General features: G+C 44.9%; 1 protein-coding gene across 1 annotated transcript in view; it reads left to right on the top strand.

Annotated features, from left to right (window-relative positions):
* PCSK2 (proprotein convertase subtilisin/kexin type 2) overlaps positions 1–22,415 on the top strand; it is a 131,646-nt gene that overhangs the window by 5,703 nt on the left and 103,528 nt on the right. The window lies entirely within an intron of this gene.

Here is a 22,415-nt window from a genome sequence, read left to right as displayed (position 1 = left end):
TGCTTCTCAACACAACCATGTGAGTGGAGCTGGAAAGGATAAGGGCAGGTGCCTCTGCAGACAGTTAGCATGGACAAGTGGAACCTGCTGCAACAAAATGTTGCAGCATAGAGTGATCTTGTTGCACTCATGTGCTGCTTGTCGGCTCCCAATAGGCATCTGCTTGGCCACTGTGAGAACAGAATGCTGGACTAGATAGGTCACTGGTCTGTTCCTGCAAGGTTCTTCTTTTTTTGGTGTTCTAGTAAGCCAGTTGTCCATTATTCTGTTCCATTTCTATCCCCTCCTGGTTTTCCATTTCCCCCTCTAAAGTTCAGCTAGAATCCCATGACCATTGAGTCTGCTTCATCCTGTCCTTGGGGCATTTCAGAATTATTATTTTTTAAATCTCTGTGGGCCTTAGGTTTCTTCCCCCTAAGTCCCCAAGCTACTTAGGCAAACCTTGGCTTTCATGCCAGCATGCTGATATCTCCCTCTTTATTCTCATTAGCCCCATATCAGCTATAAAGCTACCATAACTAAACACCTGAAGATACTATTAATAGTTATGCCAATCCTTCCTTTTTTCTTTTTCTTTTGGGATTGGGTGTGTGTGTGTGTATGGTTTTCAGATTTAAATTTTACAGTCACATAGCCAACATAAATCATAGAAACAAGATTCCAGAGAATCTCCTGGACTTCCCTCCTATTGTAAATCATTTTCTCCGGCATCTTTTATGATAATCCAAATCTTTTACCTCTCCACTGTGTCCCAAAATTCACCATTAAACTACAAGTGTTGTTCCAAACCTACTAATGATTTTAACTATTTACAATGGTTTTTAAGATAGGTTATAGAGTCCCCCCATTCCTTATTAACATTTTGGTCTTCCTGATTTCTGATTCTTCCTATCATTTTAGCCATTTTGGCATACTCCATCGACTTGATCTGCCATTTTTCTCTGGTAGGGACTTTATTTTTTTTTTAAAGAATATTTATTAAATTTTCCAATTTTTTAAACAAACAAACAAACAAAACAAACAGAAACATTAAACACAGACATAAAATTCATAAACCATACTTTTAAATAACAAATTTCTCAGACCTCCTCATACTTCTCCTTCTTGTATCCCAATTAAGATTATTTGTTCAGCAAATCCTTCATTTAAAGCATTACAGCTTATAACATTACCTTATTTTTCAAACCCTTTCTTTTCCCCATCTATGTTCTTATATAGCTAGAAACCTCTCAGTTTCAATCCAACACCATCTAACTTTCTTAAATTTTACAATGTTTCTGTAAATAGTCCTTAAAACTTTATCTTTGGGCCAATGACATCCGCACAGCCTGCTATGCCAATCCTTCCTAACCTGGGGTCCTTCAAACATTTTGGCTGACCACTCCCACCATCCATTGGCCATGCTGATCAAGGCTGAAGGGACTTGTAGCCTAAAATATCTGTAGTACTCTGAAATTGGGTGGAGGTACTTCAGGCTAATGTGATGTTCACATGCAATGTCTCTTTCTTCCAGAGAGAGAGAGAGAGAGAGAGAGAGAGAGAGAGAGAGAGAGAAAGAAAGAAAGAAAGAAAGAAAGAAAGAAAGGCTCTTTATATTTTTCTCTATACAGTGGTACCTTGGGTTACATACGCTTCAGGTTACAGACGCTTCAGGTTGCAGACTCCGCTAACCCAGAAATAGTGCTTCAGGTTAAGAACTTTGCTTCAGGATAAGAACAGAAATTGTGTTCCAGTGGCGCGGCGGCAGCAGGAGGCCCCATTAGCTAAAGTGGTGCTTCAGGTTAAGAACAGTTTCAGGTTAAGAATGGACCTCCAGAATGAATTAAGTACTTAACCCGAGGTACCACTGTACACCTCTCCCAGATGGATATGAATGCTAAGCTGGCTTTTCAAAGTAGAGTGCTTGTGCCCCAACTTTCCTTCTGCTATCGCAATGTTCAACACAGTTATCGCATTGCAAACACAAACAAATGCGGAAAGGGTCCAGCGGTTCCAGCAAGAGCCTCTCTATTCACTTCGCCAATTATTAATGTCCATTCACATCCCTAGGGAGACAGACGTCACGTTTTGAGAACAATAGGCCGAGCAGTAATGTAATTGGCAATGGTGTTTTTAATTTCCGTATCAGTTTCATTTGTCGTTATACTTTATGACCTTTATTCCTATTTCTGCTTCGTGGATGTTGTCTTGGTGAATAGAAACAGCTGCCTTGGGGCTGGTCAGACTATTTGCTCTGTACTGTGTGCTCTGAATAGCAGTAGCAGAGGCCCTCTCATTCCTTCTCCTCCTTCTAACTGGAGGTGTCAGGGACCAATGCTGAGGCCTCCCAAAGGCAAAGGATGTCCCCTACTGCTCAGCTGTGCCCCCCGCCTGAATTGTTAAGGAAATAGAGGGAGAGAGTTTGGTGCAAAGCTCCCTATCTTTAGCCACTCCAGAATATAAAGCTTTTGTTGTTGTTGTTTAGTTGTTTAGTCGTTTAGTCGTGACCCCACGGACCAGAGCACGCCAGGCACTCCTTTCTTCCACTGCCTCCCGCAGTTTGGTCAAACTCATGCTGGTAGCTTCAAGAACACTGTCCCACCATCTCGTCCTCTGTCGTCCCCTTCTCCTTGTGCCCTCCATCTTTCCCAACATCAGGGTCTTTTCCAGGGAGTCTTCTCTTCTCATGAGGTGGCGAAAGTATTGGAGCCTCAGCCTCACGATCTGTCCTTCCAGTGAGCACTCAGGGCTGATTTCCTTCAGAATGGATAGGTGAGCCTATCACTTCCTGTACATCAGGGGTGAGGTGGGGGACCTTTTGCAGCCCAGGGGCCACATTGCCTCAAAGACAACTTCCAGAGAGCCGCATATCAGCGATGGGAGGGGCCCGATGCAAACGTGGACAGAGCCAGGGATGCAACTCTAACCTTTATACAACTCTAACTCTAAAAAATGGAAATCAAGGGCACCAGCGTGGTCCACAGGCTTCTCCACCATGGGCAGATGTCTTCGGTTTCTATTTAGATTGCAATTACTAGTTCTTAATTTGAAGCTATGCACATAAATTTGAATAATCAAGTGTTGAAATTCTACCTGCCTGCAGACTGTCTCCCCAGAGTTGTTCATGCTCTAGTTATCTCTCGCTTGGACTACTGCAATGTGCTCTACGTGGGGCTACCTTTGAAGGTGACCCAGAAACTACAACTAATCCAGAATGCAGCAGCGAGACTGGTGACTGGGAGCGGCCACCGAGACCATAAAACACCGGTCCTGAAAGACCTACATTGGCTCCCAGTATGTTTCTGAGCACAATTCAAAGTGTTGGTGCTGACCATAACGGCTTAAACAGCCTCGGCTCAGTACATCTGTCTCCACCCCCATAGTTCAACCCTGACACTGAGGTCCAGCTCTGAGGGCCTTCTGGCAGCTCCCTCCTTGCAAGAAGTGAGGTTACAGGGAACCAGGCAGAGGGCCTTCTTGGTAGTGGCACCTGCCCTGTGGAATGCTGTTCCATCAGATGTCAAGGAAATGAACAACTACCTGACTTTTAGAAGACATCTGAAGGCAGCCCTGTTTAGGGAAGTTTTAAATGTTTGATGTTTTATCATATTTTTTATATTCTGTTGGGAGCTGTCCAAAGTGGCTGGGGAAACACAGTCAGATGGGCGGGGTATAAATAATAAATTATTATTATTTTATTATTATTTATGCAAATCTGTACCTTCATTCCCCCTCCCTTTCCTCCCTCCCTTCTTTTGGTGATATGTGCGCAGTCAAACTATTGGTCCATCTAGCTGAAGGCTGTCTGACTGGCACTGGTTTTCCAATTTTCAGACAGGAGTCCCTCTGAGCCCCGCTTGGAGAGGCCCTTGCCCTTAGTCACAGCCACCCCTGTTGGTGACTACTATAAACACAATGGAACTGCTCTACACTGCTTCTCTTTCAGGCCCTTTCCTTTCATATGTACCACCGCAAATATTCCAAAAGGGATGTAGGTGGCGCTGTGGGTAAAAGCCTCAGCGCCTAGGACTTGCCGATCGCATGGTTGGCGGTTCGAATCCCTGCGGCGGGGTGCGCTCCCGTCGTTCAGTCCCAGCACCTGCCAACCTAGCAGTTCGAAAGCACCCCCGGGTGCAAGTAGATAAATAGGTACCGCTTTATAGCGGGAAGGTAAACGGCGTTCCGTGTGCTGCGCTGGCTCGCCAGATGCAGCTTGTCACGCTGGCCACGTGACCCGGAAGTGTCTGCGGACAGCACTGGCTCCCGGCCTATAGAGTGAGATGAGCGCACAACCCTAGAGTCTGTCAAGACTGGCCCGTACGGGCAGGGGTACCTGTACCTTTAAATATTCCAAGCACATAGCTGGTCTGGGAAATGTGCTAGAACCAATGTGAGATGCGTAAGTCGCTTGCAAACATCAGAACATCTCCTTCTAACCTACATCCTCAGAGAAAAGAGACATGTTTCTAAAGCCCATTCTTTGGGCTTTTGTCAGTTGGTATAGGGAACAAAAGAGGTATTTTTCACAAGACGTCTTTTGTTTGGGGGAATCAAAGGCTGTGATTCTCAGCATATCATTATGTGCAAATCAATTCCACCCAAAGCGATGCAATTTATTTCCAGCTGAGTGTGGTTAGACGTACCCAGGATGCGATTGTGTAGGACTGGGGTGGGGAATCTGTGCCCCTCCAGCTGTTTCTGGACTGCAGGTCGCATCAGACCTAGCCAGCATGACCAATGGTCAGGGGTGATGGAACTTGCTGCCCGGCAACCTCTATAACAGAATGCTCCAACATGTAGCCTGGGGGGCACATTCAGCCCTTGTGGCCATTTTTGGTGGCCCTCAAGAACATTCAGGACTTCTTAAAGCAGCTTGAGTAGCCAGCTTTTTGTTGTTGCTGTGAGGCATACATGAAAACAAACAGCAAAGGCACTTGTGTCTTCCTCAGACCCTGTGAGGTGAAACCGGCCAGCTCTCCTTCTTCTCTTCCTCTAACCTGACCCAGAGCTGCTCTGTGTATATATAAGCAACAACAAAATAATGAAAGCAATAATAATGTGTCAGTGCGAGGGAGGTATTTTCCCCACTGTGGTATTGGACAACTGGATACCTCCCTGAATATATTTAAGACTGCGCTCCTGTACAATATGCATTTACCTGGGAGTAAGTCTCAATGAAGTTAACAATGTTTGCTTATGAGTAGGCACAAGAGTGACGCATGTGGCACTGTGGTCTAAACCACTGAGCCTATCGGAAGGTTGTGGTTCGAATCCCCGTGACGGAGTGAGCTCCCGTTGCTCGGTCCCTGCTCCTGCCAACCTAGCAGTCAAAGAAAGCACGTCACAGTGCAAGTAGATAAATAGATACCGCTCCGGCGGGAAGGTAAACGGCATTTCCGTGCTCTGCTCTGGTTTTGTCAGAAGCGGCTTAGTCATGCTGGCCACATTGTCTGGAAAAACTGTCTGTGGACAAATGTCGGCTCCCTCAGCCAATAAAGCGAGATGAGTGCCACAACCCACTGGACTTAACTGTCAGGGGTCCTTTACCTTTACCTTTAGGCACAAGTAAGGCTTGCCCTGCATTTTGACCTGAGCAGGGCTTCATCTCAGGTCAGTGCACACGGAGTTGCAATCCTGTTGTACGGATCTCAGCCTGGCAACCTGATTCAGCACATACTTATTCAGGAGTAGGTCTCATTATGTTTAGGAGCGCGCTTACCCTTAAATATATTAATTGTTTATATTAAACAATATTTACTCTCTCTCTATATATATATAGATGATGTTTTATGTTTTATTGTCTTTTTAATATTCTGTTGGGAGCTGCCCAGAGTGGCTGGGGAAACCCAGTTCAATGGGCGGGGTATAAATAAATTATTATTATTATTATTATTATTATTATTATTATTATTATTAAACCTGAGACCTTCTGCTTGCAAGACAAATGCTCTACCACTGAGCTATGGCCCTTCCCAACTGTAATGCTGTACCCAGCATCCTGGGTGTAAGCCCCATTGAACTCAATGGGGTTTACTTTTGAGTAGACAAATATGGGATTTCTCTGTGGGAGCCACCGGGTCCCCATTAACCTGGAGGAAACTGACCTGTTTCATTCCATCCACAACAAGCCATTAAACCCAGTCTCCTTTTGTTCAGTTCTTAAAACATGTATTTCACAACTACCAATGGTAGAAATTTATCAAGTTGCATGCTCTCTCTCTCTCTCTCTCTCTCTCTCTCTCTCTCTCTCTCATTCGAACCCATTTTCACACTGGTACAGGCACCACTCAACTAATTTGGTTTTGGGGGAAAATATTTTGGCTTCTTAATGTCAAAAAGAAGAAAAAATAACACATTTGAGATAATTGGAGCTTACTCACAAACACAAAGCCAATAATATAAGAAGCAAATTATTTTGCATGATTCACTCCATTCTAATTAAAAAAGAGAGAGAAAAATATCACTCTTAAGGAGGGAGTGAGGGAAACCACTTGTGTACATCCTAACTGCAAAATAATGCTTTGCTAATTGCTAAAAGAATCTCAGTTGTTAAAACAGATTGCGATGTGTTAATATGCATATGCTTTCCTTCTACCCCTATAGAGCTGCCAATAACTGGCGCTTCTTTGTGTGTCTCCTTGGCTGTGACAAATAATAGTAATATAAATCTCTTTAGTGTGGAGCTTTCTGAGTGCCAATCAAGCAGCTGTGCCCTCATGGGAAACCTTCTGAGTAGGCGGGGCCAGAGGCAAAAGGGGGCGGAGCAATGGATAGAACACTTATCTATGTACAAGAGGCATTTCAGCCATGCGAATATCTGAAGTTTCTATACATACACAGTCCACACTGCTTTTCATCTGGGCAAGCAAAAGACACTGCCTCTGTTGTGCACTTAAGGAGGGAGTAGAGCAGGCCTGGTGAAGGTGTGTGGGTTGTGTATGCCATAGCTGTCAACTGTCCCTTATTTGGCGGGAAAGTCCCTTATCCCAGCACCATGTCCCGCTACTGTCCCTTATTGATGATGTCCCTTAAATTTCCCAGGTTTCAAAGGAAGCAGCTCCTCTCCCTCCCTCCCTGCCGGCCAGGGAGGAGGGAGGCTCCAACAGTGTTGCTTGGCTGGGTTGCTCACCCAATAAGGAGTCTAAGAACGACTGGGGGGTGGAGCTTGCATGCCTTGTGCTGATCAAATCGGCCACGTTGCCTGGGGACTCACCTTTGCTCAGCGCTTCCCAGCAGAGAGGTGACGGTGGTTTTCCTTGCGGCATCCCCTTTGCTGGGTTGCTGCACTGTGGGAACCACCGCTTGAGGCTTCGTTTGGCTGCTGGCTGGGCTTTCTGCCTTTGGCTCGGAGGGGCTCAGAAGTTGAACATACCTGTGTTTGGAAAATCCCTTATTTTGGCTGCTGATCCCTTATTTTCGAGGCTGCTGGTCCCTTATTTTCAAATCTGTAAGTTGACAGCTATGTATGCATAGAGGCATTTGTCCCATCCAGGCCTGAGTCCCCCCCCCCCGGATGCTATGGCAGAGGTACATAACCTCTGGCTTGTCAGATGCTGCTGAACATGAACCACAACTCCCTCCATCCCTGGCCAGCATAGCTAAAGGTGGCAAGTGGAACTCAGATTGAGACATAGCCGTGAGACGGAGCCCAACACAGGCAGAAGCTGCAGTTCCACTCCAGCCTTTTGCATGCTTCCCTCTGCCTTTGTCTCTCTCCCACTGCTGCTTCTCCAAGAGTCGTGGAAGCTGAGGGAGCTGGGTTGCTGCTCTGTACTCTCCTAGGGATGCGGGTGATGCTGTGGTCTAAACCACTGAGCCTCTTGGGCTTGCCGATCAGAAGGTCAGCGGTTCGAATCCGTGCAATGGGGTGAGCTCCCATTGCTCTGTCCTAGCTCCTGCAAACCTAGGAGCTTGAAAGCACGCCAGTGCAAGTAGATAAATAGCAACCGCTGCAGCAGGAAGGTAAACAGCATTTCCATGCACTCTGGTTTCCATCATGGTGTTCTTTTGAGCCAGAAGCAGTTTAGTCATGCTGGCCACATGACTCAGAAAGCTGTCTGTGGACAAACGCTGGTTCCCTTGGCCTGAAAAGCAAGATGAGCGCCGCAACCCAATAGTAACCTTTGACTGGACTTAACCATCCAGGGGTCCTTTACCTTTTTCTTTTTTTTAAGCTCACTCTATCCTCCTTGCCACAATCCCTGGGTTTTTTTAAACATTGGGGTGTGCTTGGGCACATATGCATGCCTATGATTCAGGATCAGGTGGAAAATTCTTCTAGTCCAGCTTCCTCTTTCCAGGAATATCCAGTCAGATGCTTCTGGGGAGCCCATGAACAGAGTGAAAGTGTCAAACCTCAGCCATTGTTTGCTACTCAAACTGGTATTCAGAGGTACCAAACCTCTGATCATGGAAGTTCCATTTAGCCAGGAGGGCTAAGAGCTGTCAAAAGCCTTTATGAGCCAAGGCCCTGAGCCCTGCAGTTTCCTATTGATTAATGAACACACAGACATGAGTATTTAGCTTCATGGGCTAATACAGGCCACAACTTTATTGGTTACAGATGTGAACGGTTTGGCTTAGGCATTGGGTGGAGTCAAGATATAGCTCATCTGCATGGAGTCGAACTAAGGGTAAACCACCAACAGGGGGAGCCCTACATCAAATAGGGGCAGGATCCACACCCCCAGATTCCTTTAACAGGATACCCTTATCGAGGAGGGGCAGGCAGCTAAGAGCTGTCAAAAGCCTTTATCTAACCCCACTTTCATAATAGTAATAATTTTATTATTTATACCCCACCCATCTGGCTGGGTTTCCCCAGCCACTCTGGGCGGCTTCCCACAGAATATTAAAACACGGTAAAACGTCAAACATTCAAAACTTCCCTAAACAGGGCTGCCTTCAAGGCATGTAAAGCCACCAGCCATCAGCACACTTTGCAGCAGTTAGTTCCAGAAGTTAACTATTGGTTGTGTGAAGAAATGGTTTCATTTTGTGTGCCCTAAATCTGTGAATAGGCTTTTGTTATGTCTGCATAGACTTTGGCTACTGATGTACTGATGTACTGATGTACTGATAAACTATGGTTTGGTAGTTGCATGAAGGTAAAGAGGTTAGAAATGAGTAAAGAATCTTTTCATTTCCTCTACCTATTTATCTCTTTCTTTAATGTTACCTTTCTTCTGAAGTGAATATTCCCAAGTTTTGACATGATTGTTCCCAAATGAATTGCACAGCATCTCAGTAGACAAAGCACAATGCAAAAACTAGTGCTTAGGAAACTCATTAAAATGATGTGTTTATTTTACTTGACTGATGTAATAAAGGTACAACAATTTATCAGCACACTAAAGATTAATTCTAATATAGCTAGCCAAGAAACAGCTGCCATTCATTGATTGGTATTAACTACAAACAAAAGCCTTTATTTGGCAAAGGCATGAATGCTCAATGCAAGTATGAGCTCCATCCACGATGAACTCTGACCTCTCCACAAACCTGTGACCCTCCATTTCCTGTTGGGCTCCGGCTCCCTTCAGCCCTAGCCAATGACCACAGCTACAAATTCCCCATAATTGTTTGAAATGTGTCTTTAAAAATATTTGTTGCAGGAAGTGGAGGCTCCAAATCATTGGTCTGCTCACCCATACGTCGCTGCAGCTCTTCTGCTCTGAAATAGAGGCAAAATATTCTCAAATCTTCTTTAAAAAACCAAAGGCACTTTCTACTACTGTTGAATAAGGAACTGTGTTACAAGGAGAAGCACAATACATCCCTTGAAGCACTGTGCTTCACAGCAGAATGCTGGCTCATTTTTTCCCTCTCAGCCTCTATTCATCTGGCTTTCCTTATGCAGATTAAAAAAACAAACCAAAAGTGTGCCATTTTAACTGACAATATAAAACTTTTTGGCTTTGTGTTGTTGTGGAATTGCCTATTTCTTTTTGCCTGCTTTTTTTTTTGGCTTTGCTTTACAGTGGAATTTCTGAAGCCAAATGTCTTGAAACTTGTTTGGCTCCCAAACGATCGAAAACCAGAAGTGAGCATTCAGGTTTTCGAATGATTTTTGTAAGCCGCACATCCTGGGCGGCTTACAAGGCTTCTGATTGTCTGCAGGAGCTTCCTGCAGCCAATCAGAAGCCACGCCTTGGTTCTCAAACTGTTCTGGGAGTCGAACGGACTCCTGGAATGGATTAAATTCGAGAACCAAGCTAAGTCTGTATTTCCTTCTCCTAGATGGGCTACCTTCCCGGGTTGACAAGCCCCATCTGCCCCTCAGAAGATTTTACTACAGCAACCTTGCTTGTTTGGAGTCTTGAGAATATTTTCTCAAATAATGGCTCCCTCTGAAAAGTTATAGCATAGAAATATCATGGATAAAAGGTAAAAGGTAAAGGGACCATTAGGTCATGGCTCATCTCGCTTTATCGGCCGAGGGAGCCGGCATACAGCTTCTGGGTCATGTGGCCAGCATGACTAAGCTGCTTCTGGCAAACCAGAGCAGCACACAGAAACGCCATTTACCTTCCCGCCGGAGCGGTACCTATTTATCTACTTGCACTTGACATGCTTTTGAACTGCTAGGCTGGCAGGAGCTGGGACTGAGCCACGGAAGCTCACCCCATCGCGGGGATTCGAATCGCCGACCTTCTGATCGGCAAGTCCTAGGCTCTGTGGTTTAACCCACAGCGCCATCCGCGTCATGGATGAAGCAATGCAAATGCTGCTTTCCCCCCCTCCATAACTTTGGTAGATTTAAAGAGAACTGTGCATGGTTGTAGTACAAAGAGGCAAGCACTGTGCTTAACTCCACCCAAGCTCTGTATTGAGCTTCAATCTCTCAAAATGCTTTTTGCTCTTTAGCCAAAACAGCACCCAGTGTGGCTGCTTAATAAAAAGTAGGCTTAGATTTTTAAAGACAGGGCACAAAATGAAGGAGGAAGGAAGTGGTGAAAGTGAGCTTGGCCAGCAGTTATTAAAGCTACAGCTCTTATAGCAAACAGCTGGGACTGAGACAATTCAGATAGCTTGCTGGAGTGGCGACTGACTTCTGAGGTGGAGGCAAAGGTCAGTGGTCTGTCAGCAAAGTCAGTGGAGCAATCTGCTTCTCCCTTTTCCCTCTGCTTTGCAGCCAGATGGAATGGCTTCAGCTTGGTAAGAGTTGACAAAGAGCCCAGAGCAGTTGTCTCTCAGTGGATCAGCAGCCGAAGGCACAGGAAGGCATGTTTTCAAATGGCTTGTGCAGATGTGTTGATGTCTGGCCCTTACTTTATTTAAAAAGACGGTTAGCTGAAGACCTGCAAGGCGCAGCAACCTCTGAGCCTAAGTGATATGCTCCAGATTTAGCTTTCTTTTCTGAGCAAATATTTAAGGTCTTTGGCTGTAACTGTAAAAACAGGGAACGGAAACGTCAACGTTTGCCAATTTGCTTTGAGAATGTGCTGTTGTTTTGTTATGTACGCTAGTCATCCACATCAGGATCCATAATGCTAAACTTGATCAATTTCCATTGAGACTGATGTGACTGAAACAAAGGAGATGGGAAGCCTCCTATGTATTATTCAAGCCTGTTTCAATTATTTATTGAGTGCTCACTGGTAGGAAAGCTGCTTGGGTGCTACTCTGTGAAGAATAATGAATAACGATCCATTCGTAGCATTTGGCCTTTGCTCCATTGCATATGCTTTAGTTTCAAAACAAGAGTGTTAATGGATTAACCAACACATGCAAAGAGAAATCATTAAGGATGCTGACAAAAATTTAAAAATAAATAAATCCTGACTTGATTTTCTTTCCAGGTATGGGGATTAACTGATCTTGTGGTCAAGTAATCTTTACAAGGCATAATCACACTGGAGCCCAAAGGAATCATCTTGCGATCACACAAAAGCAGCAAGATTCCTTTTGCGTTGTGATCAAATCAGTGACAAGACATGCATGAGCTGTATTGATTGAATCAAAGTCAGCGCAAGTAGGAATTGCCTGATGCAATATATGTATGCACTTTTGCTCATCTGTCTGAAGGGGGGAAGACGCAAATTGGAAATGGCAGCAAGCTGTACATGTAGCCATTCTGAAATTAATTATAGGAAATCTCCAAGATGTACAGGGAGGCAAACAAAGTAGATGGTGAGTCAGAGCCGGCGTATGGAACAATCACAGAATAGGGTGGCATGAGGACATCTAACCAGCCCGAGCAATTGTCTTCTGTGTTGCATTGGAGACTGGGGGCTGGGGTCTTGCTTGAATATGTTACAGAGCATCTCTGGTACCAGAACAATTGTGTGGCCATCAAAGGAGCTGGGATCCTCACCCACCAACATCATTTTATTGTACTGTATTCAGCAGAGAATTGTGTCCCTTTGTTTTGCTCACCCCCACCCTTTGCAAACAGAATTTTATTTCTGTGAAGGAGGAAAGCATGTTTCCTTTGAAGAATAGGTATGATGATAAACACGATAATGAAGTCTATGCAGAGGACTGGATAAACTACTTGGAGGTGTTAAAAATACACTGCAAAGTAGAGCTATCACAGTTCAGTCAAGTGAGGGTCTTTCCTTATTGGAAAAATTGGGGGTGTAACAACAGCAGGATTCTGATAGTTAGGATTCAGGCTGTTGGACAGGCACCCAATCTTAAGAGAAGGATTGCCACATTTTAAGAAAGACAAGATTTTAGTTCCTTCAATAGTAGCATGAATAATAAGCATTATGGCAACCCTTCTATCACAGTGATGGAAGGATGGAAATACTAATAATATATTCTCCTGCTTCAGAACCATTAAATGAACAGAAGTCTTGACCTGCATGAAATATGTTTTCTCTGAGTCTGACGCCATCTTTGTGAGGATCAAGAGCGGGCCTTTAGATTCTACAGGAATAAAATATTAACGGTGTACACTTGTCTTGAAGTATTGCTGTTGTGTAATGCAGTGCTTTGCTTTTCCTCTGTCTTGGTTATTCCTTCAGAACTAAAAAGAAACCACAACTTACTTGAACTTTCTTTCTTTCTTTCTTTCTTTCATCTTAAGTTTGGATCATGCATGCACACTCATCACACAGTGACTTGTAACTAAATGTCTTATACGTAGGGCTGCATCTGAAGATGGTGCAGAAACTTCAGCTAGTGCAGAATTCAGCGGCCAGGTTGCTCACCAGAGCAAGACGGTTTAAGCATATTACATTGATCCTGGTCCAACTGCACTGGCTACCAGTTAGTTCCCAGGCCCAATTAAAAGTGCTGGTTTTGACCTATAAAGCCTTAAACGGCTCAGGATCACAATACCTCAAAGACTGCCTCTTTCCATATGAATCTACCCGGACCCTGAGATCATCTTCTGAGGCCCTTCTTCACATGCCTTATCCTTGAGAGGTCCATAGGGTGGCAACACGAAAACAGGCCTTCTCTGCAGTGGCTCCCCGTCTGTAGAATGCTCTCCCCAGGAAAGTTCTCCTGGCACCTTCATTGTACAGTGGTACCTCAGGTTAAATACTTAATTCGTTCCAGAGGTCCGTTCTTAACCTGAAACTGTTCTTAACCTGAAGCACCACTTTAGCTAATGGGGCCTCCTGCTGCCGCCGCGCCGCCAGAGCACAATTTCTGTTCTCACCCTGAAGCAAAGTTCTTAACCTGAAGCACTATTTCTGGGTTAGTGGAGTCTGTAACCTGAAGCGTATGTAACCTGAGGTACCACTGTACACCTTTAGGCACCGGGAAAAACGTTCCTTTTTAACCAGGCCTTTGGTCAATCTGATTGACATCTAATGTCCTTTTAAAATGTGTTGGGGGGGGTTATTGGGTTGTTTTTGTTTTTATTATGTATTTTGTATTTTTATATTGTGATCTTATCCTGTGAACTACCCTGAAACCTGTGGGTATAGGGCGGTATACAAATTTAATTAATAACAACAACGATAATAATTTTAGACGGTTGTAACTTGCTCTGGGACCTGCTAGTGAAGGAGGGGAATAAAATTAATAAACACGCAAGGGGTGATTTCTGGTTTTCCACCGTTCAGCAATATAGGATGACACTGAAAAGAAGGAGAGGGCTGCTGTGGAGCTGCAATGAATCACTTTGTGAATTTTCGAATACACAGAGCCCTTTCAATACCCTTTTGGTGTGTGGCATTTGAACCAAAGAGGCAGAGAGGTAGATTAGATAGCTAATGCACAGGAACAATGGAAGCTTGAATATAAAGGAATAAATATCATTTTACATACTTGTAAAATGTTGAACATGGATTAAAAGCCATATAAGGAAACTTAGTAGTGTCAGTTGAGAGTAGTGTCAGTTGAGTGCTGGTGGTTGCTAGGTTGCGGAGGTCCTTGTGACACGCCCTTCATTGTGACACCTCCCTCTGCTGGCTCCTTGGTCACTGGGGCTCTAGAGGCATAGCGATCTCCTTTGGTTTGATCATTCAGCGAGTGAGAGAGAAAGTGGATGGAGATGTAAGTAGACTTTCTCCTCAGCCTCTGCATTCTGTGCTGGTAATGCTCCATGGCATTCTTAGGGAACATTTAAAAGATTAAGATGAGGAATAATTTAAAGGCTTCAGGCAGCCCTTCTGGGCATCTTTATGACTCCACCCACTGTTTTGTAACAGTGAAGATAAGTGACTGTAGGTTCTCACCATGGGAGCATTAAGCATGTCCTCTGGAGAGGGTAATATCTTGCATTGTCTTTCTCCCCTTCCTGACTCCCAGGGCCCATCTTTCAAAGGACAGCCAAGGTACAAAACCCTTCAGCATGCTGATGTTTCTTCTGTAGTAATACTGGTATGTGGTATTTGATGTTTCCCTTTTAAACATCCCTTCTCCACATTAAGCAAACCCATCTCTTTCAATGAGATGATGAGAATTGTCTTATAATTTCCAGAGGGTGCTATTCTGGCTACAGCATTCAAGCACTCTCTTTACAGGATACCCACAGGATGCCTAGGAAAGTGAATTCATCTTGAGCTTTGAGTTGTCAGTGCCCAAACCAGTTTAGGGATGTAGATCAGGAGAATGCTGTGACTCCCATTTCTCACCTTTAGATGGGCCTTCTCTGCAGTGGCTCCCCATCTGTGGAATGCTCTCCCCAGGGAAGTTTGCCTGGCGCCTTCATTGGACACCTTTAGGCGGCAGGCAAAAACATTCCTTTTTAACCAGGGCTTTGGTTGACCTGATGGACAATCTAAACCCTTTTAAAATGTGGCTCTTTTTTGGGGGTGTGTGTGTTGTTATTGTTCTGATTTTGATTTTATAGATTTTGATTTTATTCTGTGAACCGCCCTGAGACCTCCAGGTATAGGGTGGTATATAAATTCAATAAACAAACAAACAAACAAACAAACAAACAAACAAATAATAAATGAACAACTTTAAGGGCTGGTGTCACGTGATAATGTGTCTGCTGAGGGCCCACATGTAAGCAGGAGAGCCACTGGCAGCAGCCCCCTGGACCATGCTCCTTCTCTTCCCATTGCCCATGTTTGCTTACTCTCTTGCCTCTTGCTCTGGCTTAGGTAACTGCGGTGGTGGGGAGTACAGATAGTAGGAGTGGATGTTGCTTGCTTGCTGGTGTCAGGCTTTGGGGAATCGGCTTCCTCCCCCATGGCAGTAAATAAGAAGAGACCAAATGAAAGGAACGTCTTACCAGTTAGATTCTTTAATAATCATAAAGGTAAAGGTACCCCTGCCCGTATGGGCCAGTCTTGACAGACTCTGGGGTTGTGCGCCCATCTCACTCAAGAGGCCGGGGGCCAGCGCTGTCCGGAGACACTTCCGGGTCACGTGGCCAGCGTGACAAAGCTGCATCTGGTGAGCCAGCGCAGCACACGGAAACGCCGTTTACCTTCCCGCCAGTAAGCGGTCCCTATTTATCTACTTGCACCCGGGAGTGCTTTCGAACTGCTAGGTTGGCAAGCGCTGGGACCGAGCAGTGGGAGCGCACCCCGCCGCGGGGATTCGAACCGCCGACCTTTCGATCGGCAAGCCCTAGGCGCTGAGGCTTTTACCCACAGCGCCACCCGCGTCCCTAATCATACTAATACTAATCATACTAATCATAGTGAGAGACAAAGAACCCGTCTACCTAGAATGACAGTGCTCCCAATTAAGGCTTACACCCCCCTGTCCCTATTAATCTACGTCACTCCTATGTCTTGTAATCTGAGTTTGTAGCCTCTGTGCTTTCTGTTCCGAGCTCTTCTCAATCTTGGGGAGGGCGCTGGAAGAATGCTTTCCAAAACTGTGAATCTGTTAACCCTCTCTCTTCCAGTGTTTCTTCTCCTAGCTGTTCCCCATCCAGTATTTCCCAGCTTCTGCCTTCTGAACTATGCCCCTCTGCAAACCACTGTTCCAAATCTATACTGTCCTCCTGCTCCTGGGAAGATTCAGGAACAGGATCAGGATCAGGGGGAGGGGGTGGCTTCCACCATTCTTCCTCAGTGCAGCCTTCCTCATCATGGTCCCTGACAGCTGGTTGGCTATCTGCCTCACAAGTGGGAGCAGTGACAAGGAAGGCAAGGAGTAGCTGGGGAAAATGGGTGGGTTTCTGTCTTGTCCAAGAGTCCTCCAAAACCTGGAGTTGACACAAGCTACTTCTATTGAGGATCAGGCTGGAAAAGTGTGTATGCCATGCGGCATTTGTGCTGTATGATGTTTTTTTCCTATATGCAGAAGGCATCAGCTCATCACTGAGTGAGAAACATCATGCGTGAAGTCATCCAGAGCCTTTCTTATCTCCCTGCTGGGTGCTTTGGAAGGAGGATGCATAAGACCAATAAAAAATATCAGTCTCATTTGGGGGAACAGTGAGGATGTCATCTGCTGCTGGAATTATATTTACTTTCGTTATCTAAATAATTAAGCATGTTCCTTGCACAGCACTGTTGGTAGGGAGCCACTCGGCAGAGGGAATGTGACGGGTGGCATTTCGTTTTTCTCAGGAACCATATGCTGCTGGTGCTAAAAATGGCTCCTTCATATGCTCACACATCTTTCCTCTTCTTATGGCTGGTTACTTGCGCTCTCAGGAATGCGTCACGCAAATCTCTAAAACGGGCTAGGGAATGTTTTGCAGCTCGAGGGTCATATTCCTTTGTGTGCAAATTTCAGGGGGCTGCAGGCTCATGGTTGTGGCTGGAGCAATGGTGGTGGCTGTTATCTTTGTACAGTAGCCAGGGTTGCCGTATTTCAAACAGTGAAAATCCAGGCAGAAAGTTGGCAAAGTTGTTGAGTTCTTTTGGGGGGTGGGGGTGATGAAGTTTCTAGTTTGGCACAAAATTGCCATTTTGGAGCTATTTTTATGGGAAATCGGCAAAAACGACACTGCCAACATGGGCACCCGGATTTCCCTGGGTATTTTCATTGATTTTCGCCCGGACTGCAGCATTACGTATACAGTGGTACCTCAGGTTAAGTACTTGATTCATTCCGGAGGTCTGTACTTAACCTGAAACCGTTCTTAACCTGAAGCACCATTTTAGCTAATGGGGCCTCCTGCTGCTGCCGCGCCGCTGGAGCACGATTTCTGTTCTCATCCTGAAGCAAAGTACTTAACCCAAGGTAATATTTCCGGGTTAGCGGAGTCTGTAACGTGAAGCGTATGTAACCTGAAGCGCATGTAACAGTGAGGTAGCACTGCATGTCCAGAAAATTCCGGACCATTTCTGCGAGGAACTCAGGGTTGCATACAAAGTCCTTTTCTTCTCTTTTCTCCCCCCCCCCAGCTGTTATGCTTATAAACATCCTGTGAGGTAGCTTAGGCTAAGAGGCAGTAAAGTAAAGTGCTCAAGGTCAAGTGAATGTCAGGTCTGAATGGGAATTTGAACCTGGGTCTCTCTAGTGCTAGTCCAACACTCTAACCAAAACACTGTCCTGTCTCTCACTACAACGGTTGCTCTTCTGGAGCAATGTGACTATGTAAGTACTGTGGTCTAAACTACAGAGCCTAGGGCTTGCCCATCAGTAGGTCAGCGGTTCGAATCCCTGCGATGGGGTGAGCTCCCGTTGCTCGGTCCCTGCTCCTGCCCACCTAGCAGGTCAAAAGCACGTCAAAGTGCAAGTAGATAAATAGGTACCACTCCAGCGGGAAGGTAAATGGCATTTCCGTGCACTGCTCTGGTTCACCAGAAGCAGCTTAGTCATGCCCAGAAGCTGTTTGCAGACACACGCCGGCTCCCTCGGCCAGTAAAGCGAGATGAGCGCCACAACCCCAGGGTTGTCTGTGACTGAACCTAATGGTCAGGGGTACCTTTACCTTTACCTTACAACGGCTTGACTTTGTTAAATGTCCCCCAAAACAACATACCTAATAACCCTAAATATGTTATTCTTCCTCTGCCATTACTGATTTTTGCTTGCATAATGGATGATGTTGATAATATCAGAATGTATGACTTTTGCAAAGCACCAGCAGCCATCTGTTCTTGCTGCCACCACTGCCTAACATTTTTCATAGTGCTAGCCGAGTGCCAGGCACAAATCCTTCTTCACAGGGGTGAGCAACTTGTTCCGTCCATGAAAAACATCTGCGGTACACGAGGATGATGAAATGTAAAGCATTTTCAAGTCCACATTGTTCGTGCCTAAAAATATTTCTCTTCTTCTGCAAAATCCTTGACGTGCTTTAGATGCTGTGACCTTTCTTTCGTGGGCGAATAACAGAACCCACAAAGCTTTGTTCAGCGTGAGCTTTAACTTGCTTCCCGATGTTCTGAGGGATAAATAGCCTGGCAGTTAGCCCTTAAAACCTAAAACACGAAGCAAATGCTCTTCGTTTGATTGGCAGGATTAATTAAGCCATTAACCACTGATCATAAAAAGTGTGGATTTCAATTAGAGCTTAATTGTTGCCATCCTTAGGAAAGAGTAATCAATGCAGCTGAAACTGGGGGAGTCACTCTCAGACAATGTGTATGAATCTTCAGTCTTCTGGTTTTAGGCACCGAAGGAAGCTTTTCAACCTATAAATTATTTGTGTTTAGTTCAAGGAAGTACAAGATATCCTTACAGCAATCAGACAAGGAGGTATAAGCATGCAGAAGCTGAGGGAGGTGCTTGAGAAATGAAGGCTGAGCATGCATCTCTCCAACAATTTAGCTGCCAGGGTTGCCACCAGTCAAGAAACCGGCAATGGTACGAATAAAAGTCTACGAAGATCAGACCAAATCTGTTGGATCAGACAAAAGATCCATTGAATCTAGCTTCCCATCACCCACAGTGGACAGGCAAATACTTTCAGTCAGCTTTCCTGCTGCTGCTACCGAAATGATTGACATTGAGTGACATTTTGCCTCTGAAACTTAGTGATTATGGTTAATAATAATTTTAAAAATCCACACTTTTGTCTGTTGGCAAGAGGCCTTTTGAAGCCACGTAAGCTGATCAGCTGTTTAGCAGAAGGTGCTGAGTTTCCTTCTCTCTGCTTCCATCATCCACTGAGAAGCTGATTTGTGACATCACTGATGGTCCATCAGAGGCTACATGAATGCCTTCCTGGCAGCTGCAAAAAAGTCCCATTCACACCATGCATTCTACCAATTTAACAGATGCGGCTTCCTCTAAGGAATCCTGGGAGCTGTAGTTTGTTGTGAAGCTATAGTTCCCAGCACCCTTGGCAACTGCAGTTCCCAGGATGCCATGACTGTTGAAGTGGCCAAAGAGTTCTTTAAATGTAATGTGTGATAAAGCTGAATCAAGACTTCTGTGTCGTGTTATTTTTAAGGATTTCTCATCGTGTTGGGCCTTCCAGATGTTGCTGAACTACAACTCCCATCAGCCCCAGCAAGCATGGACAATGGTCAGGGATGATGTGAATTGTAGTTTAGTCACATCTGGAGGACTAAAGTTCCCACACGCCTGCTGTAAGGCCATCTGTTTTTAAGAAAATATACAAATATGTTGTTGTTTAGTCGTTTAGTCATGTCTGACTCTTTGTGACCCCATGGACCAGAGCACACCAGGCACTCCTGTCTTCCACTGCCTCCCGCAGTTTGGTCAAACACATGCTGGTAGCTTCGAGAGCACTGTCCAACCATCTCGTCCTCTGTCGTCCCCTTCTCCTTGTGCCCTCCATCTTTCCCAACATCAGGGTCTTTTCCAGGGAGTCTTCTCTTCTCATGAGGTGGCCAAAGTATTGGAGCCTCAGCTTCAGGATCTGTCCTTCCAGTGAGCACTCAGGGCTGATTTCCTTAAGAATGGATAGGTTTGATCTTCTTGCAGTCCATGGGACTCTCAAGAGTCTCCTCCAGCACCATAATTCAAAAGCATCAATTCTTCGGCGATCAGCCTTCCTTATGGTCCAGCTCTCACTTCCATACATCACTATTGGGAAAACCATAGCTTTAACTATACAGGCCTTTGTATAGAGTACTAATACAGAAATGACTAATTAGTACCAATTAACTCATTAGTACCGTTGCCTATCCCTTTCTGAGTATAGCAAGTTGCTACTTTTTGATTATTCAACAGGTTTATTGAAATCAAGCATGTGTGAATTACTAACTGAAACTTGTCTTTAGAAATATTGTTGTTGTTGTTGTTGTTTAGTCATTTAGTCGTGTCTGACTCTTCGTGACCTCATGGACCAGAGCACGCCAGGCACTCCTGTCTAATATTACATAAGGCCAAAGAGGAATTTGTAAGTTGCAATAGCATTTATTTTAGGATTATACCTAGAAGAACAAGACCTTTAAAGAGGAGGATTTCTGTTTTCAAAAGAAATTAGAAGGCCAGTGAAATAGACAGAAATGCTAACTAAAATGGCTTCTGTGGCTTTTCAGACATGCCAGAAAGGTGTGACAATGCATCGTTCAAGGTTAATCGTTTTGTACAATCACAGGCAATCATGTTACACCCTGTCTTCCACTTTTCTCATTGTGCAGAAAAGATCAGAAGTGTTCTGTTAGGAACTAGCCAAATAGGTCACAGTCCTTTTTTATTGTTGTAATTTGAAAGAGGGTAGCACGATAACACTGATAAAAATGGGGTTGAAAATGCAGATGAGTCACTAACCAGACGGTTATGAATTATTCTGAGCAAGAAATAGCATGGAGACGTGTGGTGCAATTGAAAATGTTCCATAAGAGCAGCCTCAGTGAGGAGGAATATATGTGCCATTTATCTCAGACTTAGAAGTCTGGCTGAATTGCAGGGTCCCTCAGTAGACAGGGTATTTTTTCAGCAGCCATCTAAATAGCTGAAATCCAAAAGAGACTGGCTTAGAGTGGGTTCATGCAACTGTTTTTCCTAGTACAAGTTGAGAAAGATAGATCCTGTAAATGCAGAGCAACATTCCTCAACCTGATGCCATCCAGATGTTTTGGACGACAGCCCCCATCATCCCTGAAGATTAGTCCAGGCTTTCTGGGACTGATGGGAACCGAAGCCCAAAACATCTGGAGATCACAAGGTTGGGGGAGGCTGTCATAGAGCAAAAGAACCTCTCTTTGTACAGATAACTCTTTTCTTTGTGTGTGGGGTACTATTTTATAATAATAATAATAATAATAATAATAATAATAATAATAATAATAATAATAATAATAATAATAAATTATTTATACCCCGCCCATCTGGCTGAGTTTCCCCAGCTACTCTGGGCGGCTTCCAATCAAGTGTTAAAAACAGTACAGCGTTAAATATTAAAAACTTCCCTGAACAGGGCTGCCTCCAGATGTCTTTTAAAGATAGGATAGCTGCTTATTTCCTTCACATCTGAAGGGAGGGTGTTCCACAGGGTGGACGCCACTACCGAGAAAGCCCTCTGTCTGATTCCCTGTAACCTCACTTCTTGAATGAGGGAACCGCCAGAAGGCCCTCAGCACTGGATCTCAGTGTCCGGGCTGAACGATGGGGATGGAGACGCTCCTTCAGGTATACAGGACCGAGGCCGTTTAGGGCTTTAAGGGTCAGCACCAACACTTTGAATTGTGCTCAGAAACATACTGGGAGCCAATGCAGATTTCTCAGGACTGGTGTTATGTGGTCTTGGTGGCCACTCCCAGTCACCAGTCTAGCTGCCGCATTCTGGATTAATTACAGTTTCTGAGACACCTTCAAAGGTAGCCCCAGGTAGAGCGCATTGCAGTAGTCCAAGCAGGAGATAACTAGAGCATGCACCACTCTGGCAAGACAGTCCGTGGGCAGGTAGGGTCTCAGCCGGCGTACCAGGTGGAGCTGGTAGACAGCCGCCCTGGACACAGAATTAACCTGCCCCTCAATGGACAGCTGTGAGTCCAAAATGACTCCCAGGCTGCGCACGTGAATGTTTTCAGTTACAATGTTTAGTGCCAATCTCCACCTCCATGGACCACTTAAAAGTCACTGAGGGTCTTGGCAGACCTCTTAATGATTTTACTGCCTGTTGCAGCAGTTGTGATGTGCTGTTTTGGTTTTCGATTGCTTCTTTTGTTTCTTACGCTGTATCTGATTGTATCACAATT

The sequence above is a fragment of the Podarcis raffonei genome, chromosome 3 (genome assembly GCF_027172205.1).
Source record: "Podarcis raffonei isolate rPodRaf1 chromosome 3, rPodRaf1.pri, whole genome shotgun sequence".
NCBI classification, from domain to species: domain Eukaryota; kingdom Metazoa; phylum Chordata; class Lepidosauria; order Squamata; family Lacertidae; genus Podarcis; species Podarcis raffonei.
This window is presented reverse-complemented; position numbering and strand designations above follow the sequence as displayed.